Source organism: Ursus americanus, chromosome 1 (genome assembly GCF_024610735.1).
Source record: "Ursus americanus isolate L20-20 chromosome 1, mUrsAme1.1.p, whole genome shotgun sequence".
In the NCBI taxonomy this organism is placed as follows: Eukaryota; Metazoa; Chordata; class Mammalia; order Carnivora; family Ursidae; genus Ursus; species Ursus americanus.
In genome coordinates this window covers 57,638,502-57,653,418 of record NC_142127.1, presented here as the reverse complement: position 1 = coordinate 57,653,418, position 14,917 = coordinate 57,638,502, and positions in this window count along the sequence as shown.

Sequence of the window (14,917 nt, the reverse complement as noted above, 5' to 3'; positions counted from 1 at the left end):
TACTTTAAAGTCCCTCAAACTTTTAACTTCATACTAATCTCAATTTTTCATCAGGACTGTACTCTTCCATTCTGGCTTAACTTCTCTACATATGAAAGCACACTTACAGAAAGAGAGACCAGAAGTTTTTAAAAAAAGGCGAATATTTTCATATTTATTGTCTATTTGGTGACAAAATTCCATATGTAGTACAAAGTGTGTGCCAGACACGAGATAAACTGGAGGACAACAGATGGTGTTCTTTTCCTCTAGGACCTCACACCTCTTTTACTAAGAAAGTTCAAAATATGAAAGCTTCTGTGTACTAGTTCTCAGTGCCATTTGGAAGATTTGTTTTATTGTACAAATTCAATCATTTTAAACCCGATGAGGAATAGAGATTAGAAAATTGAGGTAGGCATAAGAACACTTTGTGTTTGTTGAGAATTTTTTATATATAAGGTTGTGCACATATCTACACCTAAAGACACTCTTGTCATTGGATCCTTATGATCTTCATTTTCAAGATGAGACTGAGGTTTACACAAGTTATAACACAAGAGCACAGATCTAATAAGTGCAGTATGAATTCAAGCCGACATGATCTGATTCCACAGTGCTCTCTCATTCATTTCTGCATACTGCTTCGTTTTAACATTTAGGATAACCTGAACATTGAGCATTAGTATCTCAGTTGTTCTTTTTAAATTATAGTTGACACACAATGTTACATCAGTTTCAGGTGTGCAACATAGTGATTCCACATGTCTGCATGTTATGCTGTGCTCATCACAAGTGTAACTACCATCTGGCACCATACAACACTATTACAATACCACTGACAGTGTCTCAAGTTTTGCTTAATTTGCTGATTTGGAAACTTTTTTTTCCCCCCAATCTATTCTCCTTTCATTGTATCTAGAAGATCTTAATGGGGAAACGAACCAAGCATTTTTCTGGGTTATTTCATTGTAGTTGAATATAGGACCATGTTGTTCTCTCAAACTCTTCTTCCATTGCTTTCAGGGTAAAATGAATTACTGAGCACCTGTTATAGGCCAAGAACTGTGTTATAAGCTTTATGAGTAAAGATATGGTTCTTGCCCCATACTTACAGGAAAAAGAAAGATCTAATGATGTGATATGGTAGAAAAAGGGCAGGCGGCTAAGGAAGCAATGGCCAGCAGGGGGCTCAGGTGAGGCTTCCTGTAAGAAGCTGTGTTCGAACTGTAACCTGAAATTCGAGGAGTTTCTGGACCAGCTTCAGTCTTTATTTCTTCCACCTTGACCTATCTTCCAGAATGTGGCTTTTCTCCAAACTGTTCAACTGAACTGGCATTCTCGTTGGATTCCCACCATCACCTAATTTCCCAATAGAAGCTAAGCTCTCCTGAACTCTCTTCCTTTTAAATTCATGATTTAAACCATTTCCTCACCTTTTTATGTTGATTTTCTACAGCACAGATCATGTTTATACGTTTGTATGTAAAACATGTAATGTAGGGACACCTGGGTGGCTCAGTCGGTTAAGTGTCTGCCTTTGGCTCAGGTCATGATCCCAGGGTCCTGGGAATGAGTCCTGCGCTGGGCTCCTTGCTCAGCGGAAAGCCTACTTCTCCCTCTGCCTGCCACTCCTCCTGCTTGTGCTCTTTCTCTCTTTTCCTCTTTCTCTCTGACAAATAAAAATCTTTAAAAAAACACATATAATGTAGTATACTAAATATGTACTATATGTGACATTAATAAAATTATGAATTTAGTTAAAATATTTAAAATTATATCCCTATCTTTAAAAAATTCTCTAAGTTATAGGATTCATTTCTATATTATGGGTGGAATTAACGTATTCTGATTCTTCTTATGACCAAATAGATTACCTATGCTTGGAAATAACTATAAAGAGGGAATGACAAAGAATAATAAATAAGTGTTCATATTCAAAATGCCACTGATCCGCAGGTCTTCCTTTTGTTCTATCAAGGGACAGAGACATGAATTTTCCTTGACTGGACTGGGGCCAGAGGGAACAGTGGCATTTTTTCCACAATTACTGAAATTGAGGGATGTGTTACTGTCTTCTCAGATAATATACTTCATATAGAAACTGCTATGGCTTTCCAACAGCACCACCACTCTAAAGTATCAGAAAAATGAGTGACACTCTAGACTGTGTGGGATAAAAGAACAAAAATGTTTATTTTCTCACAAAGATGAAAATACAAATATTTCATGAAGTTAGTTGGAAAAAGACTTTGAAACTGTAAGGAATAAATGTATCTGTATGAGATTACATTTACTGAATTTACAATGGAAAATGTAATCATCTGATTGATGTGAGTTAAAATTGTATCAGCTTCCTAAATTTGCCATCCTTGTAAATTCAAGGAGAACACTCAGAATTATGAATGCTAATGGTTCATTAAAAGGTCATGGAATATATTCTATATATGAATACAATTCTTCCTTCCTTTCCTTCCTTCCTTCCTAGTGAGGTAGGAGTTGATGAGGGGGTGATAGGACTGTAGTGGCCCAGACCAATGCATAGTATTGTGGTGTTGGAGCCCAAAAGGGATTAGGAGGTTGACTAGGAGGAGGGAGAGACAGTGGTCACCAGCCTGGAGCATAGCTGGAGCCTGAACAGAAGTTGAGGAAGTTACCGTTTAGGGGGCAGCAGTAGTGAGATATGGAGGTAGGAGATTTTACACACGGGAGATCATATCAGTATAGTGAGCTAGGTTTCTCACTATACATACAAGTTCCATATGGAAAGGGAGAACACTGAAATGAACTTCATGGTATTGGACTAGAATTGGAGTATCAGTGCAAACTCAAGGTTTTCAATAGTCATCGACAGATATGAAAATACAAAATAAGTGTAAATATATGTATGCATATATTCCCTAACACTGTCCACAAGGAGAACGTGGGAGCATTGACACTCCAGCAAAAATAAATACATCTAACACCCAGACGTTGGTTTCTAAATACCATCCTTTATAGAAGGAAGCAGAGATGCTTGGAGAAAAAGCTAATTCCAGGGCCAGGGCAGAGAAAGTACAAGATGTGCCTTCTTGTGCTAGAAAGTAAGAAAGTTCTCAGTGAATGAAGTTAATATGCTAAAAATACACAGAAACCAGATTACACTCCCACTGGCCAAATCTGGGACAAAATAATCATCAAAATAAGTAATGGTATTAGTAAATGATAAATCACTGAATAAAATAGGAACCTATGAATTCATACTAATAAAAATAGATAAATGATTAAATGGGGAAAACAGAAAGATTTTTCTTATGGTAGACTACAACTAATAAAGGCAGAATAAATGATGGAATTAGAAAAGCACCATTTGTCAACCATCCTTGTAATAACTCAGCAAAGAAACATGAATGAGGGACACCTGGGGGGCTCAGTGGTTTAAACAACTGCCTTTGGCTCAGGTCATGATCCAGGGTCCTAGGATTAAGCCCCTTGTCGGGCTCCCTGCTCAGCGGGGAGCCTTCTTCTCTCCCTCTCCCTCTCCCCCTACTTGTGCTCTCTATCTCTGTCAAATAAATAAATAAAATCTTAAAAAAGAAACAGGAATGAAAGCTAAAATTAGGGAGAGAGTTCAATAAAGAATGAGATATTTGCAAAGTTTCAAATTATCTCCATACAAGTAGGGATTAAATTATGAAAGGAAATGAGTAACTTCACATGGGAGAAACCCAACAAACACAACCTTAACTAACAGATCAAAGTTACATCACCAGTACTGAGATAAATAATGTGAAGCAGCGGGCTGTGCAATATCCTGTAATAGGGTAGGAAACATAGCATCCCTTCTGTGATATTCACACCAAAACTGCATAAGCTAGGAGCACCTGGGTGGCACAGTTGATTAAGCATCCAACTCTTGATTTAAGCTCAGGTCATGATCTCAGGGTCCTGGGATCGAGCCCCATGCTGGGCTCAGTGCTCAGCAGGGCATCTGCTTGAGATTCTTTCTCTCCGTCCCTCCCCCCACCCCACATCCCTTGCTCATGCTATCTCTAAAATATATAAAATCTTTTTTTAAAAATTGCATAATCTAGGGGCACCTGGGTGGCGCAGTCATTAAGCGGCTGCCTTCGGCTCAGGGCGTGATCCCGGTGTTATGGGATCAAGACCCACATCAGGCTCCTCTGCTGTGAGCCTGCTTCTTCCTCTCCCACTCCCCCTGCTTGTGTTCCCTCTCTCGCTGGCTGGCTGTCTCTAATAAATAAATAAAATCTTTAAAAAAAATTGCATAATCTAAATCTAATATTGAGGAAACATCAAACATACTCAACTGAAGAATAGTCTACAAAATAGCTGACCAGTGCTTAGGTTACATAAATCCAGGAATTGCGAAGGAACTGTTCCAGACAGAAACTTTAAGAATCATGACATCTAAATGCATCACATGATCCTACATTGGATCCTTTTGAGACAATTGGTGAAACCTGAATAGGTTCTGTGGATTAAATGGTAGTAATGTATCAGTTAATTTCTTGACTTTGATGGTTGTACTATGGTAATGAAGGAGAATATCCTTGTTTATCTGAATTACACACTAAGGTATTTGGGGGGTGATGTCGCAACATGGTGTCAACTTACTCTCAGAAAAGTTTTGTATTGGACTTGTAACTTTTCAGTAAATTTCATATTATTTCAAAATAAACTTACACACATACACTTATTTATGTGTGTATATGTGTAGGTATACCTACACACACACACACACACACACTCACACACACAAAGAGGAAATACTTGAGAGTCCATTTTCAACCAGTCTTTTTCTCTTTCTCTCACAAATATTTGCACTTAACATGGGAAAAAATGTATTACTTTCTCACACATGAACTTGGGGACACATACATGTACTGACTTAGAGTAGAAACCATTTTGCATTAATTTCTGTCACTTGCTAACGACATTTTCAGTTCTGAAGAAAAGTTCAATCCACAAAAGAAGGCCAGACAACACTAATGTAGAAATATACGGATATTCTTGTTCTTTTATTTGGCATGTACTTTTCTATAAGGCACAAATAGGCATTTCTTCTGTTCAAGCAAGGAAGAATGGCCACTGAAAACTGAGAGAAATCTTCACAGTTTGGGGAAAGTAGGAATTTCCTCAAGGACAAAACTGCTAATCAGCACGAGGTCATGCGCAATGATCCGACAGAGAGCCCAAAACATGCTTTAAAGTGATGGGTAAGCCAAAATACTCCCGAAAAGAGCTATCTGCATGGATTTTATTGTTGTCAGGAATAAGAACCTTCTAAATGACATTAAGGTTCAAAATCAAAGGGCCCATATTCATATTCTTGTCATTTTCTCTTCAATGGACTTCACTCAAACTTTGGTCTCAACCATTTTACCAAAACGCTGTTTCTAAGACCACCAAGGGCCCCCCATATTGCCATATGCACTGGTTACTGTTCAGTTTCTTCTCACTTATTCTATCAGCAAAACTTTACAATAGTGATCACCTCTTCCTCCTTTCTTCACTTTGCTTTCATGTCAGCACTGATCTTCCCTTTCTTCTATTTAGATGACCTTGCAAACTTGGAATAACCCAGAGCTCAGACCTTAGACACCTTCTCTATCTATATATGTTTTTTAAGTGATCTCATTCAGTCTCACAGCTCTCAAAACAATCTATTCTGGCTGGACCCCTCCCTTGGTTCCAAATCCAACTGAAAAACTGTTCACTTAATTCCTACTAAACATGCAGTTGAATTATCTCCACTTTAACATGTCTGGAGTCCTGAGCCTCCCCTCCAAGAGCTACTCTTCTGTCTTCCTGTTTCTGTTAATAGCAAATCCACCTGGCTAGCTGATCAAAACAAAAAATCCTGGAGTCATTCTTGCCTTGCCCTTTCTTTCAGACCCATATCAAATCTAGTGAAAATCATGTCAGCTCCACCTTCAAAATATACCCAAAAGCTCACCACGTTTGACGACCTCCTCTGTTGCCTTCCAGGCTCCAGCCCCCAGAACACTAAAACAGCCTCTTAAGTGGTCACACTGCTTCAGCCTTGGCCCCTAGAGTCTACTTTCAACACAGAAGCCAAAACAATCCTTTAAAATTCATCATATTATATCACTGCTCTGGTGAAAACCTTCTAATGGCCTCTTACTTCAAGAGTAAAAGCCAAAATACTTGCTGTATAAAGCCTACACCATCTACTATTCTGTACTTTTTTTTTTTTTTTACTTCACCTTCTAGTTCCTTCTACTTGCTCATTCTGCTCTAGCCCCTCGGACCTCCCTCCTTGCTGCATCTGGTATGTTCCTGGCATACACCTACCTAAGGGCATATGCTGTTTCCTCCAACAGGAAAGCTCTTGTCCAGACACCTATGTGGAGCCTTCTCTTACCTCTTGTCATCTTTTCTGTTAGGCCTTCCCTGGTTACCCTACTTAGAATTGCAGCTCTTCCCATCTCAGTCTACTCCAAGCTCTTGAATTCCCCCTTTCTGTATTTTCTAATTGTGCATAACACTCTCCAACATGCTACATCATTTCCTTATTTGTTTTGTATCATGTTTATCTCCCTACTAGAATGTAAACCACAAACACATACTTTATCTTTTAGTTTACTACCCATATATCTAATGCCACTAAATGCCTGGCATATGGTACTCACTCCATAAATATTTATAAATAGATGAAACTTCACGGGAAAACAAGAAACTAAAGTAGGTCACCCAGCAGTCAGAACTTTGACGGGCAATGTGGTAAGGTAGGAAAGAAAGAAAATAGAAACTACACCCTTATATAGTACAGATACCCACCTCAGCTTGGGAGTAAGATCAGCCCACCCAACTGTAGCTGTTTGAAGACTTCTTGGGCATCAAGGTATCTCAGAGTGAAGAAGGATTAAACCCTAGTTACTTCGAATCTAGTCAGTGCAATCTGGTATGTACTAAAAGGATGAAAGGGCCAAGAACTTAGATCATAAATGTTGACAAACTAGTGTCTACACAGAATTTCAGATATTAAAAGTTAACAGTAATCAGCACAAAGGCTGATGTTAGCTTGATAACTGTGCTTTTAGCAACTCGAAATATCACAGGAGCATGGGACTAGTAATTAGCTAATGTTAGCTACTTAAGATTTGGCAAATCACAGACTCTTGGCAATTTTTATACATAAGAATAGCATTTTTAACATGAGAGCTCTCTTGGGAGAATGAGAGCAGTGCTTTTGAACATACACAGAATACAACCTGATCTCTTAGACATGTCTCTTGTCCATCATAGTCCCTGTATTTTCCTGAAGATTCTTTGTGGATATTTTGAAAAAACTCAAGAACTCCAGGTGGTCTGGCAGTAGGACTGAACATGAAAGCTCATACTATGAAGGCAAGTATTAGTTTTGTGACTTTGAGGGAATAATATAATCTTTCTGAACTTCATTTCCCATCTATAATAAGGGAAAAATTAAATGAGATATTGTAGTATTACATAAATGTTAACTATACTACAGCCACTGGAACACATAGTAGATATAAATATAGAAATAATATAATGGGGCACCTGGGTGGCTCAGTCGGTTAAGCAACCAAACCTTGATTTCGGCTCAGGTCATGATCTCAGGGTCATGAGATCGAGCCCCGTGATGGGCTCCATGCTCAGCAGAGTCTGTTTGAGAGTCTCTCTCTCCACCCCTCGGCCCCTCCTCCCACTCATGCTCGTTCTCTCTCTCTCTCAAACAAATAAAATCTTTTAAAAAATAATATAATGATTAGGATTCACCTAGGTGAGTAAATATGACATAATTTGTATTTGTATTATATGTCCGAAAATCTTTTTGCCCCTTTCTTCCACTTTCCTATTCTTTCTCCCCTGAATATCCTTCCCATATTCACATATTTATAGTATTCACATGTTTACCCTCTGATTTTAATCTTCAGGAAATGATCTCATAAATGAAAAACTAAAAATTCTAATTTTTTTCGAAGTACTAACTCTTAAAGAGATTATTCTATAATTGTGGGATTTTAGCAATTTATAAAAAGTAGCAATGATAGTTTTTCTAGCACCAGGAAACCACAGCAAATGTGATTTCAACTAATCATTTTCTTCGTTTGATCAGCAAAATATTGAATACCTGCTATGTGACAAGCAGTGTTAAGTAGTGGGTATACAGTAGTGAGCAAAGAGATAGGGTTCAGACTTCCCAAAGTTTATAATCTAGTAGAAACAGACATAAAATATGTAAATAAATAGCTAAATAATTACAGAATATGATTGAAAGGCGATCGAGTTCCATTAAGATAACAGGCCGGGTATGATGATAGAAAACAAAGTACTTAAATGGAAAAGTTAGTGGAAATTTGTCTGCAGAGTTATTATTAGTTTGGTCAGGACATGAAAAATGAGAAAGCATCAGTCATATCACAAAACTAAGGGGAAAACACTCCACATGGTGGCAAGGCTCTAAGGTAGGAAAGAGTTTGGAGTTTTCTAGAAGTAAAAATGCTAGTGTGACTGGAGCATTGTTAAGAAGGATGTGAATAGTTCAAGGTAAAGTTGGTCAAATCTTTTGTATATTGTAGAACATGATAAGGAACTTGGATTTTTATTTTATGTACAATGAGGACTTTAGAGGATTTTTAAAAGTGTGATTTGACTTAGTTTGCAGTTTTTAAAGTTCACAACAATGCTATATAATGAACAATTATGGTGGGGTAGAGGAGGAAGCAAAGGAGGAAATACGGAGATCAGTTAGGAGACTATTACAAAAATCTCAGTGAAAGATGACTGACCCTCAACTGGGATGACAGAGTATAGATGATGAGAAATGAAGGGACTGAAAGTACACTGTGGAGGTGTAATCTATGACTTGCTGAAGGACTGGGTGTTGGTCATGAAGGAGAAATCAAAAATGACTTCTAGGTTTTAAGTTTGAGCAATTTATGGTTGACGGTATCACATACTGAGATGGGAAAAAAAAAAAAGTTTTTATAGATGGTAGACTTCTCCTTTGGGTATGTTAAGTTTAAGACAACTGTGAATCATCCAAGGAAAGAGATCAAAAAGCTAGCTAGAGAAGGCTTCCACACCCAACCAAAATAGTCAGAACAACAAAATAACCTAACAAATACATAAAAGAATTGTTTTCAAGACCCTTGATATCAGGAAACAGGAGAGTGATCCCTAAGATACAGGAAATAAATTATGTAAGTCTTAAGATGATCTCATTTAAATCCCTGAGAGTTCCCACAAGGTGGCACAGGGAAGGGAAATCTGATAGATGCCCAGAGTTGAGCAAATGGAGCTGAGAGTCCAGGAAAATCAAGAAGGCTACAGTTCACAGGACAAAAAAACTGGAGGAAAGAGAGCTGCACTGAGACAGAACTCTGGAAATCTACAGAGAATCCCTTTATTAGTAGAGCACTATCACATGCATTTGAAGAAACTGCCTGAGCACTGAGAAAGAACCACTTGAAAGGATGAAAGGGAATATAACTTAGAGTTTACATGGGCTGGGAATAGTCCTGTACACAACAGCCAGACTGGAAAATCTAATGATTTATGGGGCATTAGGAAAGTACTCAGAAGTATCTCACTATAGAAATGGTCATTGCCCTAAACACTGCTCTAATCCCACCTAATAAATCTTTAAAGATTTAAAGGAATCAAATGGTTTCCAAATAACTTAAATGCATCCCAAAACAAAACTCAAAATTATTTATAGGAATAAAAAAATATCTAACATAAACAAGGTAAAATTTACAATGCCTGCCATCAATTCAAAAATTACCATGTATTCAAAGCATCAGGAAAATCTGACCCATTATAAGGAAAAAAATGAATCAAAACCAATCAATGAAACTGACCTAGAAATGACACAGATGATAGAATTAGCAGTAAAGAATATTAAAATAATTATTATAGAACTGTTTTCCATAATTTCAAAGACTCAAGGAGAGACGTGGAAGATAAAATAAAACACAAAACTTCTGGAGATGAAAACTACAATGTCCAAGATGAAAAACATACTGATTGGTATGAACAGGAGATTAGTCATTGCAGAAGAAAAGTTGTAGTGTACTGAAAGATATGGCAACCAATAGGAATTACCAAAAGGAAAGAATGAGGGAAAAAAAGAGAATCGCGAAATAAACAGAGCTTCACTGAGGTCATTCTAAAATTCATATGGAAATGAAAAGACCTAGAAAACCCAAAACAACTTTGGGGGGGAAATGTTGTAAGAGTAACACTACCCGATTTCAATATGGATATAAAGTACGTTAATGAAAATAGCGTGGCATTGGCATGAAAATACATAAATAGATCAATGAAAGAGAACAGAGTCCAGAAAAAGACCTACACATAGACAGCTGTTTTTTCTGACAAAGGTGAAAAGGCATCTCAGTTGAGAAAGGATGGTCTTTCAAAGAGTGGTTCCATCCATGTGTAGAAACTAGATATCCATACGCAGAAAAATGAACTCTGATCCACACCTTATACCTCCCCCCAAAAAAAATTCAAAGTGGACCCTACACCTAAATATAGAACGTAGCATTATAAAACTTCTGGAAGCAAATACAGGAGAAAATTGTTGTGACTCTGGTTTAGGCAAATATTTTTTAAAATATGACACCAAAAGTGTGATACAGGAAAGAGAAGATCAGTCAATTGTACTTTATCAAAATTAAAGACATCTGCTCTTTGAAAAATGCTGTCGAGAGAATGAAAAGACAAGCCACAGGCTGGATAAAAGTATTTGCAAATGATATACCTGGTAATGGACTTGTATCTCAGTAAGATACAACCCAATTAAAAAATAAGCAAAAGGTTTAAACAGATACTTTACCAAAAGTGATATACATGTAGGAAATAAACAGAAAAGACACTCGACATCACGTTATTAAGAATACGCAGATTAAAACTACAATGAGATAACAGTACACACACATTAGAATTAAAATTAGAACACTGACCAATACCAAGTGTTGACAAGTATGAGGAATAACTAGAACTCTCATACCCTGATAATGGGAATAACGATATGACCACATTAGAAATCAGTTTGGCCGTGTCCCAAAAATTTTAACATATACCTGCCATGCGATCCAGCCATTCCACTTCTTAGTATTTACCCAAGTTAAATTAAAACATATGTCCATACAAAGACATGTGCAAATATATATAGCAGTTTTATTTGTAATAGCCAAAAATTGGAAACAACTCAAATACCCATCAGCCGGTGAATGGATATTCATACAATGGAATACCAGTACAATGGAATATTACCACTCAGCAATAAAAAGGAATGAACTGTTGGTAAATGTAGCAATATGCATGAATCACAGAGTAATCAGGATGAGCGAGAAATGGCCAGATTAAAAAAAAAAAAAAAGATTGAAAAAATCAAATAGCTGTTTAAATTAACCTTGCTTATTTGTGTTTTTGTCATTTTTAAGCAATAGCCTTGAAACCTTTTAAATGCTAAAGGAACACTCCATTCATTATACCAAATCATTCCGTTTATATAAAATTCTAGAATATGTAAACCAATACAGTGACAAAACAGGTTTTTGGTCACCTGGGGACTAATGAGGAGGTGGAGGAAAAGGTATGAGGAAGCTTTTGGGGTGATCATTATAGTCACTATTTTATTTGTGGTGATGGTTTCATGGGCAAATATGTCTGTCAAAACTTACCAAATTATATATTTTAGATATGGGCCATTTACCGCATGCCAATTATTTCTTGATTAAGCTGCAAGAAGAAAAAGGAGATGATGAAGGCAGACAGAGGAAAAGGAAGTAGATGAAGAAGTGGTGTTCACTGTAGATACAGACAGGGTAGTCATCAGTGTGTAGACAATACTCCAAACCTTGGGAATGAAAGAAGCCATGTAGGGAAAGAGTACTCAGAAGAGAGACGGGGACCTAGGATACTGTCTTAAGAAAAACCAAAATTTAGATGTTTAGGAGGAAGAGGTTCATGACAAACCCTTTGTTTTCTAAAGTTGTTTAAATCCAGCCGATGTCAAGTTTGATGCATCTCCTCATCATTGTCTTCAAACAGGCTCAACCAGTTGGAATACAGATTTATTTTAGTTTATAACTTAGCAGTTATTGTAACTTTTTATATGTGTTCCTTTTCATGAGTCCCTAGTATTTAACATGACTATTATTGTTCTTAATTTACAGAAGTTGTCTTTTGTTTTTTCCCCCCAATGTTATTATTTTCATAAGTTCCACTCGAAACTCTCCATTATAGAGAAAATATTTTCTTATATTTCAATAAAACATGCTAGCATATTCTTTTTTTTTTTTTTTTAAGTTTTCTTTCTTTATTTTGAGAGAGAGAGAGAGTACAGGGGGGAGTGGCAGAGGGAGAAGGAGAGAGAATCTTAAGCAGACTCCACACTGAGGGCAGGGTTCTACTCGGGGCTCAATCTCACCACACTGAGATCATGACCTGAGCCAAAACCAAGAGTCAGCGGCATAACCGACTGTGCCACCCAGGTGCCCCTGAAACATGGAAGCATATTCTGAAGATAAAATGCATTCTAACTTCACGTTAAACTAACAGCATTATACTTGTCATGTATCATCAACAGAGTACTGGTAACAAAGTATTCACAGGAAGGAAAGTATGAACATTGTCATTTTAATTGACATTCATAAGTGTCAGTGTAACCCAAATTAAGCTCATTAGAATTCAAAAATAAATAAATATTGTGTTTAAGCTTAATATAACTTATCTCAAGTGACTTAAATTAACTGTCCATTTTGTTCATTTCTATTTTGTTATATTAAAGCGTAGCCCTGGAACCTTCTAGACACTACAGGAACTTTTTAGATGAAATCATCATATTTATAACAGAATTGGAGTTTTATTTCCAGGAACAAAACAAATCAAATGCATCCCTTCCCTCAGTCTTCTCTCTAGCTCTGCCTGTCCGCGCTGCTTCTTCCTGCCCGTTACCAGATATTTCTGCAGGTGCTGCCCATGTCCCCGGCTTCACTTCCCAGTCCCCTCAGCCAGTCGATGCTCTCTCGAAGCCCCCATGACATCTCAGGCGTCATCTTCCCTGACTACACTTCTGTTCTCCCTGTTCTCCCGTTCCTAAGCTTGCAGCAACACTCGACACTACAGATGGCTCCAATCTTCTCACAACTCCCTTTTTGTACTTCTGGGATCCCACCTCTCTTACTGGGCTGGCTTTTCCTTTTCAGTTTCTGAGTTTTTCCTTCTCAGCTTAAATTTTGAATTGACATGCTTCTACTTTCTGTCCTTTTCTTTCTCTTCCCTTTTCCTGGACAATCTCATGCCCACCCATGGTTTTCCCTCCAGCTTCGTAAATTATGAGCATTTCCATGAAAGAATGACTATTGTCCCTCTTGGAGCCAGAACCACCCCTGCCACCTCAGCTGCTTGGCTAATTCATACTGGATCTGGACGATGCAGATCAAGACAATATGTTATTTTTAACAGCTTAGAAGTCATGTCCGTTCAACAACAGGCAAGTCTGTTGGCAAAGGATAAACTTTACCAAACACAGGTTCCCCCACTATCTGAAAGTAGAGCGTGCCCATGAAAACTTTTGTAAGCCAGATGGAGAAAGGCAAAGATGCAATGACCATTCATTTAGATGGAAAAGAGTTTGAGCATTCCCAGACCCCAAAACTAACCTCCCTTAGGCCACATCTTGCTAATGGAAGCACAAAACAAATCTAGCTAAGGCCGGCTATTCTTGGACACAGTTCAAAGCTGTGGTGGCTTGACGCTGAGGCGCGGGGTGTGGTTCCGAAGGAGCTCGGCAGGGCCACCCTCGGGCTGGGGTGCACACGGCCTCTATTGTGGCTCACGTGCCGCGAAACAAACGCTGAATGCTATTTTTGCTTTTTTTTTGTAAAAACAAAAATTGCCTTCGATTTCTCTCAGTGGAAACAGGTACCAATATAGATCTTAAGTAAAAGTAAAATGGCACGAAGAGACTGTCCAAAAGGGGGAATACCTGGAACGATGTCATAAGAATGTGTAAAGCGACAACCAGACAATCAGTTCCAGTTTCTAACACATTCGCTTGAGGGGTAGTTTTCAGAAAAACAAACAAAAACGAATATAAACTAGTGGTTGTTGGTTACTGAGCAATACGTAAAAATTGTGGGGGAAAGCTCTAGAAAGTAAAATAAAAGACAGGGTTGAACTTTCCTCTTGGCCTCGAGCCAGGGCTCATTCTACATGAGTCTTATAGACATCCTGTCTAGTTGAAAGTAAACAAAAGTAAATTAAGGTATAATTTGCAACCAGAGGATATACCATTGTGCTGAAGCCCAGAGAAGCTCTTTTCCGCACCTTAGGGGCTCTTCACTGTCCTGTGCGAAGCCGACTTAACGTACTGACTCTTGCAGCAGCAGCCGCCCTGGACAAGGCTCAGATAGAGCTACAGTGAGACCCATTTTCCTGGTGAGGGAGCCCAGAGGATTTGGAAAGTCTTTACTCATCTAGATGCCACTAATGGAAGAATATGTCTCAACGTCACAAAAGCAAATTGCTCTCCATTTCTACATGAAATTATTCACTGAAGAAAGTCTTCATGAAAATCACGGTTTATGAGTAATCAAGTATATACAATTTGTATCCATGTGTTCCATAATCATGTAAAATTAGGCTGCATAAAGTAATTATTTTTTCATTTAAGAGTACTTTCTTTGCATTTTCTAAATAAAATTCCCATTATCTGAAATTATATATTGACCTCAATCTTCTAATTTTCATCAAAATATTACGTTTGCTTTTGGTAAAGAGAAAAGTGTGTGTGTGTGTGTGTGTGTGTGTTTTGTGTACAGAGAGAGAATATAAAAGAGAATGGAAGAGATAGTACAAAAATTAAACATTCATTCAAATTAATTTTGTAATAAAGTAATGCGTGGATTACAAAATATTAAAAGTTTTAATC